Source organism: Myxine glutinosa, chromosome 1, assembly GCF_964187855.1.
Source record: "Myxine glutinosa chromosome 1, kmMyxGlut1.1, whole genome shotgun sequence".
NCBI classification, from domain to species: Eukaryota; Metazoa; Chordata; class Myxini; order Myxiniformes; family Myxinidae; genus Myxine; species Myxine glutinosa.
The window spans coordinates 328,596,917-328,611,044 of record NC_136261.1 but is presented as its reverse complement, the minus strand read 5'-3'; the positions used below and the strand labels follow the sequence as shown (position 1 = coordinate 328,611,044).

Sequence of the window (14,128 nt, the reverse complement as noted above, 5' to 3'; positions counted from 1 at the left end):
CGGCTGCTGGTCCAAGTTGTCGATTTGACGCGTTAATTCTGCCCACAAGTTCTCTATCGGATTCATATCCAGGGACATGTCAGGCCACTCCATATGCTCGACACCACGGTCAGCAAGAAAATGTTGGATCATGCGAGCACGATGAGGCCGTGCATTGTCATCTTGGAAGACAAAGTTTCCTCGAAAGGCTGCACGAGCAAATGGAAGCGAATGTTTCTTCCAGAATGGCCCTGTACCTGAACTGGTTCAGGTTTCCATTCAGAACAACAAGGTCAGTTTTGCCCCCTGCATGAAAAGCAGCCCAAACGGTCACCCCACCACCTCCAGCTTGGACTCTTGGCACAATACAATCTTCGTTGTAGGCTTCATGCACTTGTCTGCGCACTCGGTTGCGGCCATCTTGACGATAGACCAGAAATCTAGACTCGTCACTGAAGGTCACGTGATTCCAGTGTCATGGCTGCCATTGACGGTGCTCTCTGGCCCACTGCAATCGACGCTGGCGGTGTTGTCTGGTCAGGCGTGGCTTTCTCAGGGGACGCCTGGCACGATAGCCTGCTTGAACCAGCCGTTGGTTGACTAGCCTTCTGGATACAGGCACATTTGTCAGTTGCTGCCACTCAGCCCGAAGCCGATTAGCTGACTTGGTACGGCCATTGCAGACTAACCGGTGCAGCTGGCGATCATCTCTCCTTGTGGTTCTGCGGGGACGTCCTGGCCTCGGTATTGGAGTAGGGACACCCCTCTGAGCATTTCGTTTCAGGATCTTTGACACCTGACCTTGAGTGATGCCATACTGCCGAGCAATAGCACGCTGTTTCATGCCAGAATTTCGTAAAGCCACCACTCCATGAAAAACAGCATTGTCGAGTTGACGGACCATCTCCAGAGGAAGCGGCAATAACTTTTGTAGATGTGCAGCAGTTGTTTTCCACTAATACAGAACGCAACAACCCTGATATTCACGATTGTGAAGCCAATCGTCAAATGTACCTGTCCTTACATTTTGTCACGCCACCTGTGATATAATCCTGTTATTGACTTCTTGCTGCGAAAGACAATCAGTGACATGGTTCTTTTAACAAAGAAATCACCGAAGCATAAAAGAAACTCACCAGATTGATATACTGAGTTCAGAAAGTAAACCCAAGTCAAGAAAAAAAAAAATTCCATATTAAATGCCAAGTCTGTATATATATATTGTTGTGGAAATGAGAATTGTGTTTTTTATTGTTGTAAAAATATCACCCTCCTTCCTCCAGTTGTGTATAAAGGTCAAAGGGCGTCCCTTAGTTAGGTCATATACAATCGCGTTAGCCAATCATAGATTTCCTGCTTGTTGGTAGTTATTTCCTTATTCTGTGTATTAGGTTAAGGCTTTGTCTTCCATTAATTAATACTCCATTGCACCGAATTCAAATAGATAGATCCCCTTTCATTCCCATTCCCAAAGCCTCTATTGCCAGCTGCATTTATTGCCAACTGCATTTGCCGCCATTACGGCGTGGTCAGCTCGGGGAAGAGGGGCGTGCCCGCCCATCGTCATCAAGGGTGGAGCCAGAGAGCCCGTGCCCACCAATCGGCACTGCGGAGAGCGACCCGATGGGCGTTTCCAAAAGGCCGGCGGCTTGATCGCCACGGGCCTCATAAAAGGGGGTTGGGAGGGACTGCTTAAGCAGATGAGTGAGGAGTCCACCGCAGCTGAGTCCACCGCCGTTGAGTTGAGCTTTGACGGCAGTTTCGACCCGCTGTTACGAAGCAACGCCGCCGTGCGAACCAGATTGAGGAGGGTCGGCGGCCGCTCACCTCGAGCCTTGCCGTTTACACGAACAGGACCCGCATCCTTCCAGCTCTGTGGACCACCTGGACCATCCTCTCCTTCCAGCCAATCGTTCCTGCCTTCATTCCCCATTCGTGTGAGTCTGTCTTTGTTTGTTCTGTCCTGGGCTAAGTAAGACTGTTTATAGGTAAGCTAATTTGCACTGTGTCTCCTTGATTCCTTCTGTCTTTATTTTATTATCCTTCCTCCTCCTTGGTTTCTTTTAATTGTGTAAATATTAGTAATAAATTATAGTCGTATTTCAAACCCTTTTTGTCTTCTTCTTCTTCACATCCGTCGTCTTTGTCTTTTCCCCATTGAATACCTGTGGCACGATTTGGCCAACGTTTGAGAATCGGGTCTAGTCATTGTTAACAGTTCGTGCCGCGGCTGCCATCCGCTCGGCAAATTACCATCTTATCCGCGGTCGCGAACGGGGCTGTGCACCGGCCTTTCCGGAGGTCGCGATGCAGCTTCAGGGACCACATCGGTCAGTCACAAACGAGGGGACTAATCCCCCCTCGAGAAGGGATCCGAGGCCGACGTTGGGTTCCGCAACAATTGGTGTCAGGAGTGGGATACGGACCTGAAGCGCTTAGCGCGCTCAAATTACGAGTGGGCTAAAATTTTGTTTTATAAAATCCGAAATTTGAAAATCGTGCCATGGATGGTCAAGATGATCAGATGCCGGTGGGGGAACTAGAAGAGGGGTTAGGGGTAACCCAGGACCAGAGGGAAGAAATGGAGGAGAGAAATGATAATGTGGTTGAGGAGGTGTCAGGTGCACAAAATGGCGCCCTCGCGCACGTGGTTACAGCGGCACCAAATTTCGCCGCGCCCATGACAGTAGCAGCGCCGCAAATGGACTGGGGCCTATTCATGCTGCAAATGCGGGCCCTCATGGAAGAGAACAGGGGGCTGGGAGACCAAATTGGGGCAATGAGGGACGAAGCGAGGGGTACTAGTGAGCAATTAAGAGACGGGTTAAACAATATGGGAAATAAATTTGAGGGTAAATTTGAGGGGCTCGGAAGCAAATTGGAGGGACTCGGAAGCAAATTTGAGGGGTTCGGAAGCAGATTAGGGGACAAACTGGGGGGCATGGTTGGCCAAGCCAAAGAAATTAATGAGGGGTTGGAGAGGGACAGAGACCGCGGGTTGAGCGAGCAGGTCCCAGGGGTGCACGAGGAGGTAACGCGGGTCGAGAAGCGCTGGTTGAGCGAGGCGGAGGAAAGCGCGGGTACAATGACGGGTATAGAGATCGTGACCCGGGGTATGGGGCAGCCGGCGACCGCTGAGGTAGGAGAGAAAATGTTATTAAAGCCAGCGGTCGTTGAGGTGAATAAAGAAAAAGAAATTATGGGTATAGTTGAAATTGGAGAGACGACAGACGGAGAAGAGCAACAGTTGGAGGAAGGAATGGATAGGTGCAAAGTCTGAATTCACACCTTGATGCTGTGCTCATTAATCGTTATGAAGATTTGCAGGTGTTGGTGCAGGGAGGAAGAAGAACCCCGAAGGTGAGACGGGCTGTATGTGGTGCCGGGAGATTTTATAAGAGGGGGTTTGGCGCGAAGAGAATTGTCGCGCAATTGGGATCGATATGGCACCCGGGCGTTGGTGAAGGGTCCCGTGTGAGTGGAAATGGCGCGCGTGTGAGGAAAAAGTGTGCGTCGGCGAGTGGGTGTGTTATAAAGTGTGGGAGTGAAACCGAGTGCGAGCGAGAATGCACGTCGGGGTGTACGGAGTGTGACACAGAGAGTGAGGTGGTGGTGGAGCGGGTGCGAGGATGCACGTATGGGATGAACGCCGAGGGTGTGCGAGAAAGCACGCCTGAGTTGGTTGTGGCGCGAGTGCGAGGGAGCACATCGGAGCACGGTAGTGGGTGGATGCAAGAGTGCACGCCCATGGTGAGTGTTACGGAGGACGTAACGGAGGAGAAGTGTGGACCGAGGTGTGCGAACGGCGGGTATGCGCAAGAAGGTGCGCGGGAGGTGTGGTGTGTAACAGGGAGTGCGTTGGTGGAATGGACGGAGTGTGTGGAATGTACGGACGGTGTTGGAACGCCGGGGCTTTGTGCGTGTGAAACGGGTCGCGTGGTGTGAGCATGCAAGTGAAGCATCGACGTTGACCGGGTTAGCAGTTAGGGCGACGGATAGCGGGCGCTCGGTGCGCGGAGCGCTTTGTTGGATGCGAAGCCTCGCGCGGGGCGCGCTTTGTTGGATGCGAAGCCTCGAGCGGGGCGCGCTTTGTTGGATGCGAAGCCTCGCGCGGATCGATGCTGCGTCGCCCCGCTTCGGAGCGTCACGCACGATTCGGGCCTGGCCCCGCCCCGCACGGTCGAGTCCAGGTCTTGTAGGGCGAGGCGACCGGTCCGGTTCAAGGGCGAGTAGGAGGAAGCGGAACGGTGCCCCCTGGCGGGGGCGGGGTTCCGACCGGGCGAGATTGAGCCATCGGGCCCGGGACCGCAAGGTGCCGCGCCGAGATGTTGCGTGGAATCTCGGCCCGACCAAACCACCTCCCTTGAACCGAAAGCCGGACGGATTCAACCTGCAGGCGACCAAACCACCCGCGTTCATTGCTCGGCTTTGCGAAGCCGAGCTTTGTAAATGAATTGGCGCACCGAGAGGCTCCAGTGAGTAGACTGATGATGATCGTGTTTTGGACCCGAAATTGAGGATAGGGAATTGATGATTGGCAAAGGATTGGCAGATTGATGATTGGTAGAATGATTGGCAGATGATTGGCAAATTTTTGATTGACTGGAATTTGGATGAGCAAAATTTATAGTGAGAGATACCCGATGTGGTGGGATGGCAACTCTGCCATCCCTCACAGCGGGGGCAAAGGAGCACTAGTTATGGGGTTGGCAGTGAAAACTAGCCCGGGAGGGTTAGGATATAGTGTGTAGGGATCTAGAGAAGATGACAATAGGTAACGGTAAGGTTAGGTAGCAACATTGAACCAGTAGTGGGGACATAGAGGGTAGTTGGATGATAATGACGAGGGAGCGCAATAATGTAAGGGGCGACTGGGAAGCGCAAGTTCCAGAGGGGAGTCGTTAGATGAGATGATGCCGTGTGTTTGAGAATCGAAAGTGTATTGAGCGTGGAAGTGTATGGAGCAGTGAATGAGGAGCGAGTGAGATTGCACAGGTGTGCAACTGAACAGGTGTATGGAGCAGTGTATGAGTGAGTGATGGTGATGTGTGTTGTGTTGACCAAATGGTCCAGAGAGGAAGGAAGGTGCATGTGGCACCAGGTGAGATTGCACAGGTGTGCAACTGCAGGTGCATGGAGAATGGTTGTGTGGAATATATGGAGTATGGAATGGATGGTCGTGGAGTGAGTATGGTGGAAACTGTGGAGTGGAGTGGATGGTGCGAAGGTGTGGGTGGGGGAAAGGAGGATGGACCCCCATCACGAATACCCGGGGAGGGCAGTGTAAGAGTTAGGTAGAGGGTATAGGTAAATTGTGGTTGGATATTGGCATCTGAGGTGTGTGGTGGAAGAATGATGGTTGAATGGGTGCATTAGTGTTGTGTAAATGGCTGGGCGTGTGGCCTGTTAGTATGTGTAGTTGATTGGGCACTCCACCACTGCAAGGATGTCGGCCAGGTGAGGCCGCAGGTGGGCTCTGGGAGCCGGTATAGTTGTGGATGGGGCCCGAGGATCCGGAGGACGGACCCGGGTAGCCCAGTGCCAGAGAGGGCACCGAGTGGGGAGAGCGCCAGAGGGCCTTCCCCAGTAGATAGGTTAGGTTAAGGAGCAGGTAAGCTCGGAGGCAACTACAGTGGTGGAGGTGTGCAGGTGGGTAGACCTGCTGGGAGAGCTACACAACTCAGCCCGGAAATTGTGCAAGGGCACCGGGAGATGAATCGGGGGAGTGAGACCCCAAATTGAGAAGCACCACAGTTTGGTCAATGGGAATTGGTTGTTAGAACCCATAGTGTAAGTTGGCCAATGGATTTGCAGGGAAGACGCCGGGTAGTGTAAAGTGTGTTAATGTCAGTTAGAGGATAGTTAGGATGGAAATCTCCTCACACCATCTACATCCACTCACCTGAGATGACGTACCTCCACACCATGCCAGGTTGTTGTTTTTATTATTTTTGTGCAAATGTTTGGAATGTGAGACGCATCATGACGTAGGTGTGACATTGTGCTGTTGTTCCATCTCTCCCTCCTTATGAGGATTGATGATGAATTGGTGATGGCAAATTTTGGTTAGAGGGATTGTGGGGACGAATTTGGTGTAGGGGAAATATGGGGAAGACGTGACAGTCGTGACGAATTTGTAAATGTGTAGATTTTTGTACATATGGGGTAAGGGCAAGGGTAGAGTAGGTAACAGGGGGGGTGACGTACGGTAGGGACGAGCTTTTCCCCGCTCTGTCTCCAAATGCACCTCGCCTTGCATTGCCTTGTTTGACGTGTACCCTTGTGACCTTACCCCTCGCTCACCTGTCTTTCCCCCCCCCCCTCCCCCCCTTGTCTCCCACACGAGGACTGTGCGCCACTGGGCGCCGAGGGGAGCGTGCGGGAGTCCGCCATTGTGCGCCCGAAACTCCCGGAACCAGCTGTCTGCATCGATGCACCACGTATGGACCACATGTCTGTGGCTGAGCACCACTTGTGGACCCCATGGGATGGGGCATGGCCCCTCTGCCGGAACCGGCCATGAAGGCCCGAGATCTTGCTGGCAGACCTTGGTCACAGGGCACCGATGCCACACAGGTGAACCCCCTAGTCGGCCCTGTAGGCCATAAATAAATTTTAAAAAACGGACACGTTTTCTGTGCAAGTTTTATTATGTCCAAATAGGCCGCCAGTAAGAAAATGACGAAGTTGACAACATCTGGAAGAATAACAATAGCCAGCAGAGGGAGCCGAAGAGCAAGACACCACCAAGGGTTTGTTGTTTTTATATTTATTGAACTGTGATGACTGTGCACCGATAGGTGCTTGAGGGTGCTTTGGTGCGTTTTGGGTGCTTTCTGGTGTGTCGATGCAGGGCAGACTGTCTCCCCCCCAAAAGAACAATCACAGGACCTGGGTTGCATTTTGTAAATAAAATAGCGTCGTTGTAAATAATGCGCCCCCACCGTAAGTGTTTTAGTTTGAAGACCATTCCGCAATTCGGTTAGCTGTGGGCGTAAATCTGTTAGGCAGGTTGCAATGGAGCAGCGGGACATATTTATTTGTTTTAAAACTGTCACACTCAGGGTCAGGTTAAATGTAGAGGGAACTACACCTACGTGCCACACTAAAAGTAAAGGTAATAGGCCCGGGACGTGCCTAAGAGGAGGAGGGTGCAGTGTTGTGGAAATGAGAATTGTGTTTTTATTGTTGTAAAAATATCACCCTCCGTCCTCCAGTTGTGTATAAAGGTCAAAGGGCGTCCCTTAGTTAGGTCATATACAATCGCGTTAGCCAATCATAGATTTCCTGCTTGTTGGTAGTTATTTCCTTATTCTGTGTATTAGGTTAAGGCTTTGTCTTCCATTAATTAATACTCCATTGCACCAAATTCAAATAGATAGATCCCCTTTCATTCCCATTCCCAAAGCCTCTTTTGCCAGCTGCATTTATTGCCAACTGCATTTGCCGCCATTACGGCGTGGTCAGCTCGGGGAAGAGGGGCGTGCCCACCCATCGTCATCAAGGGTGGAGCCAGAGAGCCCGTGCCCACCAATCGGCACTGCGGAGAGCGACCCGATGGGCGTTTCCAAAAGGCCGGCGGCTTGATCGCCACGCGCCTCATAAAAGGGGGTTGGGAGGGACTGCTTAAGCAGATGAGTGAGGAGTCCACCGCAGCTGAGTCCACCGCAGTTGAGTTGAGCTTTGACGGCAGTTTCGACCCGCTGCTACGAAGCAACGCCGCCGTGCGAACCAGATTGAGGAGGGTCGGCGGCCGCTCACCTCGAGCCTTGCCGTTTACACGAACAGGACCCGCATCCTTCCAGCTCTGTGGACCACCTGGACCATCCTCTCCTTCCAGCCAATCGTTCCTGCCTTCATTCCCCATTCGTGTGAGTCTGTCTTTGTTTGTTCTGTCCTGGGCTAAGTAAGACTGTTTATAGGTAAGCTAATTTGCACTGTGTCTACTTGATTCCTTCTGTCTTTATTTCATTATCCTTCCTCCTCCTTGGTTTCTTTTAATTGTGTAAATATTAGTAATAAATTATAGTCGTATTTCAAACCCTTTTTGTCTTCTTCTTCTTCACATCCGTCGTCTTTGTCTTTTCCCCATTGAATACCTGTGGCACGATTTGGCCAACGTTTGAGAATCGGGTCTAGTCATTGTTAACAGTTCGTGCCGCGGCTGCCATCCGCTCGGCAAATTACCATCTTATCCGCGGTCGCGAACGGGGCTGTGCACCGGCCTTTCCGGAGGTCGCGGTGCAGCTTCAGGGACCACGTCGGTCAGTCACAAACGAGGGGACTAATCCCCCCTCGAGAAGGGATCCAAGGCCGACGTTGGGTTCCGCAACAATATATATATATATATTGTTACGGATTCGTCACTTCCGTTGTGGTTCTCATCCACTGTAAACATTTTTGGTTGCATGTACTATTATTGTTATCGTTTAGGTGAAATAGAGATAACTGTTTTCAAAAGGTAAAAAAAAGTTAGTGTTTTAAAAGAAACCGGAAACCGGATCGGGAACCGGACGATGAAAAAAGGAAGAGAAAAAGGAGGCGGAGCAAGTGAGGTCGGAGAAGAAACCGAGCTGCTTGGAGGTCTTGAGCAAACGCTGGTGAACGGGGGTCACGAGTGAGCTTTGGGTTTCCTGGGAAAGGGATTCCTGCGACAGAGTTGTTATCGCTGTGACAGATCAAGCAGCATGACAGGTTTTGCGGTCGATTCCAAAGAGAATCATTGGAGTGCCGTTACGTCTCGAGAACGGACCGCTGGCCATTTTGCCTCGCGCCTGATTTTGCATTGCTCCAGGTTTTTCACCTCGCTCCAACCATTTCAACGCATCCAGCCGTTAGCCTGGTTTGCATTGGAGTGCAAGGTTTGCATTGGAGTGCAATACCCAGCAATATTCATTCATTCATTCATTCATTCATTCAGCCGTTAGCCTGGTTTGCATGTGTAACGTGGATTTTGAGTGGGAATTTGCGGTTCGCCGTGTGGGGAGCCGTTGAACATCCATACCCAAAGGTGTGATTTCCCAGTCGCCTCTTGAGGGTACCTTTGCCCATCTTTGGCATTGTGACTGTCAACCGAACGGGATTCTGGTCTTGATACAGCATCGTTCTGATGATCACTGGAGCGTGGATCGACTTTGGTTTGAAGCTGGGACAGAGACATTGGGAATGAGATCTCGATTGAGAATGAGATCTCGAGAATTGAGATCTCGCGAGATCTTGATCGGGGCGGTCATGGATTTTCGAAGCTGTTCCACGATCTTCACGCACGCTCGAAGCTAAGTCATTGTCACATTTGTATTCTTGTCTAAACTGTTTATCTTACGTGTGTGTACCTTTTAAGTGTCCCTCGGAAGTTTTATCGGGGTTAATCTTTCATACCTGTAAAAAATAGTCGAGTATCTCGTGCCGCGCGCAGCCACGCGGCCTAGTTGTTGAAGCTTCCGACCTGGAGGCTTGGTTTCTCTCCGGGCATCCAAAGTGGTTATTTTTTCATTCGTGTCTTTGTCAAATTTCAACTCGTTACTTTATCGTCCATGCTTTATTGTTTGTTTATAGTTAGTTTTGGTTTGAATTTCCTGTAACTCGTAATTAATTAATCCTGTTCTGCTCCTCGTGTGCGGCCTTGTACCCCTGTCGGTGTTTGTTAACTTAAGTCCCCTACATCGTGTTTTGCTTGGCTCTCAGTTTTTCCCTTCTACACCGAACGTAATACTCTCTGTCTAACGTTTTAAATCCCCACCCCACCCCACCCCCCCAAAAAAACAACCAAAAAAATAAAAAATAATAACTTTTTTTTTTCCTTTCTCCACGTGTGCCGTTGTCTCATCCTGTACTTTCTGTCCAGGTGTATCGCGGTGCTTTTCGCCCCGCCCCATTATCTCCTTGCCATCCACCTTTTGCCCTGTTCACGTGACTCGTGGTGGTCCCTCTCGGCCCTCCCCCCGTTGGTATTTTGTGCATATAAGATTGTTCACGGTTCTGTTTAAATATTATTTTAAATATGTTTAACCTTTCCCCTTCAGTGGTTTATTCAGTGGTATATTACAACACGCTGTTTTTCTTCCTATTTAAAAGGCTTTTCTCAATTTCCTCTCCAACTCATTCCACGTCAAAAAAAAGAAATTCAATATCTTATACGTCTCCCTCACTACATGGTCTAAATTCACATTCATTCCATCCCTCCTCCATCGTTCTGAATCGGATTGCTAACTTGAAAATCACAACAAACCCAATTTGTTATCAATGTTCGTCTTTCATTAATCATCCACTTTCTAAACTCCCCTCTTGCCCCTCCCTTCCAAATCCCCCCCCCCTTGCACCTACACTCCTAAACTCCCCCCTTTCCCCTCCACTCTTAAACTCCCCCCTTGCCCCTCCACTCCTGAACTCCCCCCCTGCTTTTCCCCTCCTAAATTCCCCCCTTGCCCCTCCCCTCCAAATCCCCCCCCTTGCCCCTCCACTCCTGAACTCCACCCTTGCCCTTCCCCTCATAAACTCCTCCCTTGCCCCTCTCCTCCAAATCCCCCCCCTTGCCCCTACACTCCTAAACTCCCCCCTTGCCCCTCCACTACTAGACTCCCCCCTTGCCCCTCTCCTCCTAAACTCCCCCCTTGCCCCTCCCCTCCTAAACTCCCGCCTCACTCCTCCCCTTCAAAACTCCCCCCCAACTCCTCCCATTCAAATCTCCCCCCATACCATTCCTCTCAAATTCTCCCTCCTCCCCCCTCCTCAAAGTTGCCTCCTCCCCACCTCGTCTCCCTTCTATCTCATGCCTCCACCCCCCCCCCCAAACTTCTACTGTCCCATGCCCCCCCTCAAACAACCCCTCACTCTGCCTCATCCCTTCACCACCAAACCTTTCATCCTCCTCATCCTTCCCTTTCTTGGAACTCTTCTGTAATCTCTGACACACTATCAACTGCTCTCCCTACCTCCCCCTCTCATCCTTCATCTTACCCTACTCCTCCCCTCCCCTGTCCTGTACCCGATGCTCCCCCTCTCTCTTCTTTCACGGTATGGACCTCAAACATCCGGGGCCTTCGCTCAAACCTGACTGATCTCTCCATACAGGTTGCTTCTGACAATCCAGACTTGATCTGCTTAACAGAGACTTTCCTCCTTCAAGATGTCTCTGATTCCTCAATATCTCTTCCTGGTTACTCCCTCTTCCGGTATGATAGACCTGAGCCTCGTCCTGGTGGTGGGGTGGCTATCTTTATCAAAAACTCTCTTCCTCACTCTCCTTGCACTGCCCTCTCTCCTCCTCACCCCCAGGAGTACCTCTGGCTACGGCTTCCTCTCCGCTCCCACCTTTTGTTCATATGTGTTCTGTACCGTCCCCCAAACAGTGATGACTCAATTTACATTTCACTCTCTGACTACATGGACCAACTTCTATCCACTCATCCCAACTCTCTCTTCCTCATATGTGGTGACTTCAACTGTCATCATGCCACCTGGTTGGGTGTGGGTTCCTCTCTCACCAGTCATGGCACCTCAGCAAAGGACTTCTGTGACTCACTGGGATTGACACAATCTGTCAATTTCCCGACCCGGATCTCAGCCAATGGAGTTTCTTCTCTTCTAGACTTGGTTATGACAAACTTCCCTGCTAATGTCTGCTGCTCTTCTTCTGCTCCAATCGGTTCTTCTGATCATGTGCTTGTCAAAGTGGACATCTCTCTGGCCATTCTCAGAGAGCCTCCTCAGCGTCGAAGAGTCTGGCATTTCACTCAGGCCGACTGGGACGGGCTTCAAGCAGCCATCAATCGTCTGGATTGGTCTCCCATCTCCACTGCCTCTGACATCAATTCTTCCTGGGAATTCTTCCAAAGCAAACTGATCTCTCTCATGCACAGATTTATCCCATCTCGTCTTCAGTTGTCTTACCCTTCCTCCCGTCCATGGTACACCGAATCTTGTGGTGAGGCAGTTGCCCTGAAACAACTTGCCTTTGCCTCTTGGAAGGCTAATCCAACTGAAAGCAATCTCAGTTCCTTCCACCAAGCTCGGAACAAGTGTGTGTCTACCCTCAGGAGTGCCAGAAAGCACTATCTCTCCTCACTCAAGAACGAACTCTCAAACCTGTCTCCTTCCTCCAAATCCTGGTGGCGTCTGGTCAAATCCGTTTCTGGTGTTTGTTCCCCCTCCATCCCCTCCCTTACCTCAAATGGCCACACAGTTGACATCGCACGTGACAAAGCCGAATGCCTCAACTCTGTGTTTGCCTCAAAATCTTTAGTCCCAAACCCATCTCTCTCTGTTCCCACCTTTCCCAGTCGAACCCAACTGCTCCTGGACTCTGTGTCCTTCTCTCCTGACAAGATGGAGGAGTTTTTGTCTAACCTCGACTCTGATTCTGCAACTGGACCAGACGGCATCAGCCCACGGGTCCTAAAATCCTGCTCTGCCGCTCTATCTCACCCTCTCTCTGTTCTTTTCACCCTATCTTTTGCTCAAGGTCATCTGCCAGCATCCTGGAAATCAGCAAACATTACCGCTTTGCACAAAAAAGGTGCAAAAACAGATCCTTTTAACTACAGACCAATCAGCCTGCTCCCAATTATCAGCAAAGTCATGGAATTCCATCATTGCTTCGGATATGAAATCTTTCCTCTTCTCCAATGGCTTGATCTCTGATCATCAATTTGGATTCAGACCAGGTCACTCTATTCTGGACATGCTGCTTCTCCTGTCTCAACAATGGATGGAGGTCCTCAATGCCAAACAGGAAATCAGAGCTGTCTCCCTTGACATATCACGTGCCTTCGATACGGTCTGGCACCCAGCTCTGCTCACCAAACTCTACTCCTATGGTATCCATGGAAATCTCCATGCATGGCTTGCGGACTTCCTCTCTGGTCGTAGTCAACGTGTGGCCCTGAATGGATTTCTCTCATCTCCCCTTCCTGTTCAGGCTGGAGTTCCCCAAGGCAGTGTGCTGGGCCCTGTGCTTTTTCTGGTCTTTATCAATGATCTCTCCGACTCTCTGGAAAATCCTCTCTATCTCTTTGCTGATGACTCCACTCTCTGCCGCTCCATTCCTCTTCCCTCAGATCGGCAGTCTGCAGCCTCCTCACTCTCTGAAGACCTGGACAAAATCACAGACTGGTCAAACAAGTGGAACATGTCTTTCAATCCTGACAAATCTCACACTCTTACTATGTCTCTCCGAAAAGATCGACTGGACAACCCTCCCATCTACTTTCTCAACAATCCTCTCCAAGAAGTTCTGTCGCTCAAGCTTTTGGGTCTCACTATCTGCCATGATCTTTCTTGGGAAAACCACATTTCCAAGCTGGCCTGCAAAGCCAGTCGCCGACTGGGCATCCTCCGTCGTGCGAAGTCCTTCCAAGGCACACCTGAGCTCCTCACCACATACAAGGCTTTCCTCCGCAGCTCAATGGAATACTGTTCTCCCCAATGGGCTGGTGCTCCTGCCTCACACTTAGCTCGGCTTCACGCTGTTGAAACCAAAGCTTTCAGAATCATTGGAATCTCCCGCGATGAAGCTATCTCTGAGGGCCTTTCACTCACTCACCGCAGGCAGGTAGGTGGTCTTTCTGTCTTCTACCGACTCCTCTCCGGCCTTGCTCCCCAGCTCTCTCTGTGCTCTGTCCCCCAAATATTCCTACAGGTCGCACAAGATCTGCCAGCAAGCCTCTGATGGTTAAACTGCCGAAATCTCGGCTCTCTGCTCACCTTCACTCCTTCATTCCTCTTTTCTCCCGCCTCTGGAACAAACTCCCACACTCCCTTCAATCCCACTCCTCCCTCCAGGTCTTTAAAACAGCTGTTCACCACCATCTCTTATCTTCCCCCATCCAAAACCTTGATCTTTTCTACCCCAACTAATTCACCCCAGATCCACCTTGTTTGTAATTCCAACTTCTTTCCTGGTAGTCCTGGCAGTGTCCATATGTTTTATGCCTCTCCCACCCCATTTCCCATGCCTCCCCCCCAAAGACCTCTCCCTCCCACAGATCTCTCGATGTCTCCATGTCTCTCGGTTCCTGCTCTCAAATGTTGTGTTTGTGTCCTTTCCCCTCTCTCCCCATCTTGTCTACCGCTCCCGATGTTATTTGTTTTATGTGTCGGTTTGTCGGTTATGTGTCGGTTTGTCGGTTTGTCTTTCTGTGTGATAAATGTT

The 14,128-nt window shown here is 50.7% G+C and overlaps 1 protein-coding gene across 4 annotated transcripts in view; it reads right to left on the bottom strand.

Moving 5' to 3' along the window:
- Window positions 1–14,128, bottom strand: part of LOC137417604 (uncharacterized) — a 178,012-nt gene that overhangs the window by 60,876 nt on the left and 103,008 nt on the right. The gene's annotated exons all lie outside the window — the stretch shown is intronic.